Source organism: Mesocricetus auratus, unplaced genomic scaffold (genome assembly GCF_017639785.1).
Source record: "Mesocricetus auratus isolate SY011 unplaced genomic scaffold, BCM_Maur_2.0 Super-Scaffold_100022, whole genome shotgun sequence".
Taxonomy (NCBI): Eukaryota; Metazoa; Chordata; class Mammalia; order Rodentia; family Cricetidae; genus Mesocricetus; species Mesocricetus auratus.
Genome location: NW_024429203.1, coordinates 17,956,540 through 17,961,455, shown reverse-complemented (window position 1 = coordinate 17,961,455; position 4,916 = coordinate 17,956,540). Strand labels below are relative to the sequence as shown.

General features: G+C 37.7%; 1 pseudogene; it reads right to left on the bottom strand.

The window, feature by feature from the left end:
* Positions 1–3,503: 3,503 nt before the first annotated feature.
* LOC121133497 lies at positions 3,504–4,428 on the bottom strand (annotated as a pseudogene).
* Positions 4,429–4,916: the final 488 nt, after the last annotated feature.

The window sequence follows — 4,916 nt, the reverse complement described above, 5'->3', positions numbered from 1 at the left end:
TATTTGATGTTTCAAGCCTGACAATGAATTCAGGATTCTCAGGAAAAGAATGTTGCCTTTCTAATGTACTTTGTGACTAGCCTGAAAAGAGTCACAGTAGTTCATGACATCGCAAATCTGCATAACTGCTTTGGAGAGAATGATATCAATCACAAGAGTCTAGGAAAAATATGAATAAATAGGTGGTATCAGGAGTTAATGGGAACAGTCTAGGAAGAGGAAATAAAACAAAATCATACAAACTCACAGTGTATTCACTTCTATATCTGTGCTAATACTGTGGGAGCCAACACTGTAGGAAGCTGACAGCAAGGAGACATGAGAACAAGAGATAAGCAGTGCCAATTACTAAGAGTAAGTTTTTAAGTTATGTAATTTATAGGATAATAGGAGAAAACCTGGTATATCCCACAGTGAAGACAGAATAGTACAGGATGAAAAATAAATTGATTCAGCTTTGGCTGTAGGGTTGATTGTGAAATATTAGATTTGACCAGAGGTAAAACCTTAATCAGTAGAGCCAAAATTATTTCACTTTGCATGACACTGTAACTACAAATGCTGCCAACTGGGCATACTATTCTATTTGTAGGTGTGCCTAATTAGAAAACATCCTTTTGGGGAGGGCCTAGGCCTTGCCCTGGAAGAAATGGCAGACTCTGGAGATCCTCCATGGAGGGCCTCACCCTCCCTGGGGATCAGAGTAGGGTTTGGGTAGGGGCCTGGGGGTCCTGGTGGAAGGGGTGGGGAGTAGGAGGAGGGAGAGGAGCATGGGATTGACATGTGAAGCAAGCTTCTTTCTAACTGAAATACAAAAAAGGGAAAAATGGAAAAAAAAGAAAAGTTCCTTTGTTACTTGGTACACTACTTATGCTTTTAATATTAAAACTATGAATCAAGTAGGCAGTTGTTACTGGTGGGGAAGTTGGGGTATGAAGGAAAATTAGATAAAGGAACAATCTGGAAATTATTGTAGTCATTACCAGAAACTTAAAGAAACAAATTAGATTATAAAACTGTTCATGCAAACTCTTGAAACTGTGTAAATAAAAATAGTTCAGACTATCCAGAGTCACTTGTTTGAAACAGGTGGTCAGAGTTTTGTCACTGGGATGACTTCACACATCAATCCTAGGTCATTGGACCCATTGGGAATTAAGAGTTAGACTCCCAACATCAATCTATAATACCACATTTATTAACATTTACTAATTCTGTATATAAGTAAAACTATTTATAATGTAGTTAAATATTGTTTGGTGTAGTAAAGTGGCAATTATAAGTTATTCTCCAAGATCCATGACTTCACTAGGTCTATGTAAGAACAATTAATGAAAAATAGCTGGTATGAACTAGAAAGAGAGCAAGGAAGGAGAAACAATATAAATATAATATACTGGCAAAAAGAAAAACATTTCCACAAAGTATTTATATAAAGAAAACTATGATAGAAACAATGTTATCTATTTATTGAATACGTAAACATTTAGGCAGTCCTAGGTCTCTAGATAGGATAGTGACAGAGGGAGGCCAAGTGCTATTTAATGAAGTGTTAGGGTCCCCATACTGGCACTCTGAGGAGACTAACAGGAAGCAAGGCCCGATCTTCTGAGGTCATCTTGTCCTACATGCTTCATGTAGGCACCAAATAAAATGGCTTGATTATTGTACCATGTGCAAAGAACATAATGTATACCCTGCTGTAGAGAGAAGCCTTCCAGGCAGCCTGGTTCCAGAGCCGCATAAGTCCCAAATAAACACACAGGAGGCTATATTAATTATGAAGCTGTTGGCCTTGCTTGTTTCTTACTGGCTAGCTCTGACTTAAGTACTTACCCCATAATTGTTAATCTAAGTATTTCTCTTACTGGAGAAGTTTCCAGGCTTCCTACCCCATGGCAGTTACATCTTGACTTCCCTGTGTTTCTCCTTCCCAGCATACTCCTCGACTCCTAGTCCCACCTATCTTGCTTCCCTACTGGCCAACAGTGCTTTATTGACATATACACAGGACTTCCCCCATCACCCTGTTACAATTTTTGAATAACAATTTATATTTAATACTAAATCATGATGGGTTGAGGGCACAGTTCCTTTACCTTGTCTTGGTATAAGGAGATACTGACTTACAAAGTCAAGGGGCAAATGGAAATCAAGTGATCTTGTATATTCTCAGTAGAAAGGAGTTTTAAAACACATTGAGCAGACCATGTTGTCAGAATTGCCAATTATTCTGCTACTGTTTTTTCATACGTTTCTCTTGATTTCCTTATTCATTTGTCTTGTCCTGTCAATGATCAATGAATGGACATAGGATCCAATTCCAAGTTTCTGAACATTCTATATTTGTGAGCAGGTGAGTGCCTCTAACATTGCACATTTTTCTTTTGAAAAATAAAATTTCTATTTTGATAGTCCCATATGCTGTATCATGAACTTTGTATTTTGATTGTTCTTAACTCTAGTCTCTCTCCTCTCCTTCCCTCTCATGTCTACTCTTGTTTCCCCTACTAATCTCCTCTTCATATTTGTGTGTATTGATTTCTGTCTTCTAGTAATGTTCAGAAATATCTGTGTCCTTGTTCTTGGAGTTATGTGTTTCTTTCTGATTGGTTCCATGCTGACAAAACAAAAGATAGTGACGGCCCAACTCTGTACTCTATACATCAGTTCTGAGAGAGGAAATTACTACCAATAAATACCTAAAGTGAGATGGTTACAATTTTCTATCTAAATACTTATGTTTATACCCTTAGGCACATTCTATCCTCAATATCAATGAGAGAAGCTTCTGTTTACACTTAACAATTAATAGAGATGCATAGCCCACTGGGATGATGAGAATAAATGATAGATAAGATCTGAAGCCTAAACAAGGTATTTGGACTACTATACTATCTAAGGGTCAAGAATCATTGCAGATGAGGGGCAGAATGAATGTAAGAGGTAGAAGAGAGGAGAAAGAGTGAATGTACATCCATAACACAATCATTGTATCCATGTAACAAAACCAAGCTATGACCACTTCTACTGAGGCTATACTTCTACTGAGTGGTCCACTCATAGTTACTCATGGAGAGTGGAATAGTAAATGGGACCACATCTCTACAGCTGACCTAGAGATAATGAAAGGTTATGGAAGGTTTAGCAACTACTGAACATTTGGATGAGAAAAGTGATGTTAGAGAATAATTTAAATCATCACTTCATTTATATGAAACAGAAACAGATCCATTTTCCAATCAAAGTAGTAATACGTGTTTTACCTAAAATTTTTCCATCTTATTGGAAAATTTGAAAAAACAACACAATGAAAAACATTTTGAAAAATACAGATACTTGATGTATCTCTGTGACATAGTACAGGTTGCTATGAGGTCAATCACAAGCCAACAAACATAGATATGGTTATGTGTTACGAGGAAGAATTAAAAATGAAAGGAAAGAACATATTTTCAGTAGGATTATTCTATTCCCCATCTATTGATTACCAACAATAAAACTTATCTACACACCAAGAATCTGCCTAATGCTTCAACACATCTTTGTTCCTCAATCTATATATTAATGGGTTCAGCATGGGGATTACTGTGGTATAAAACACAGAAGAAACCTTCTCTTCCTCCAGAGTATTACTTGAAGGAGGTTTGAAATACATGCAGGTGATTGACCCAAAGAAGATCCCCACAGCCATGAGATGAGAGCTGCAGGTGCCAAAGGCTTTGGACCGGCCCTCTGATGAACTGATGTGAAGGATGCAGCCAAAGATGAAGACATAGGAGATGGTGACCGCTAGGGTGGGAACCAAGGTGTTTATTCCTGCAATGGTATATAGGAGAAGTTCTTGAGATGTGTGTTAGAGCAGGAGAGGTTGAGAAGGGGGAGGACATCACAAAAATAATGGCTGATGATGTGGTATTTACAGAAGCTCAGTTTCATCCTAGCAGTTGTATGTGCAATGGCAGACAAAAGGCCTAGGAGGAAGGAAACCAGAACCAACAGTGAACAAAGCCTAGATGACATGATCACATGGTACATCAATGGGCTGCAGATGGCTACATAGCGATCATATGCCATGACAGTTAGGAGGTAGCACTCAGCAACCACAAAGATCACAAAGAAAAAGAGCTGAGCCAGGCACTCAGAATAGAAGATCAAAATTTTCTTCCCAAGAAAGTTCACCAGCATTTTGGGTGTAATGACAGTGGAATAGCAGAGATCAACAAATGATAAGCTGCAGAGGAAATAATGCATGGGAATTTGCAGCAGAGGGCTGATTGTGATGAGCAGGATCATGCCCAGGTTCCCCACTACTGTCACCACATAGATTCCCAGGAACAGGAGCAAGAGAGGCAGTAAGAGCTCCGGTTGCTCTGTTAATCCCACCAACACAAACCAAGCTGCATTAGAATGATTTCCATTTCCCATTCTTTGAAGATTTCTGTGAAAACAAAAAATAGACTTTAGTTTACTATTATGTCAACATAACATGTCTGAACTCATATGCAACTAAAAATTACAGTACAGACGAAATTTATTTCTTATCCAAGTAAAACGAAAGCTTTAAAGTGAGATTAGAAAATTGTCAAGGTATTGTTTTCATCTACATACTATGGACCACATAAGTATATCTCCTTTAATTTTCTCTCAAAGAAGTTGTGAGGTTAGATTACAAAATGATGGACCTTTTTACTTGCTTTGACTTTTATATTTAGAAACAAAATAAACATTTTGATTTATGGAGATAAAGAAGCCTTTTATAACAGGTGAAGTGAAGAAATAACGAGTGTGTTTATGCATGCATTTAACATCATAGCTCAAGAGAGTGAGACAGTGGATTGCTGTTACTTTGAGACCAGTTTTGCATGCATGGGGTAGAGCATCAGTTTTGGTTTTAGTGTTAAATAGATCCTTTC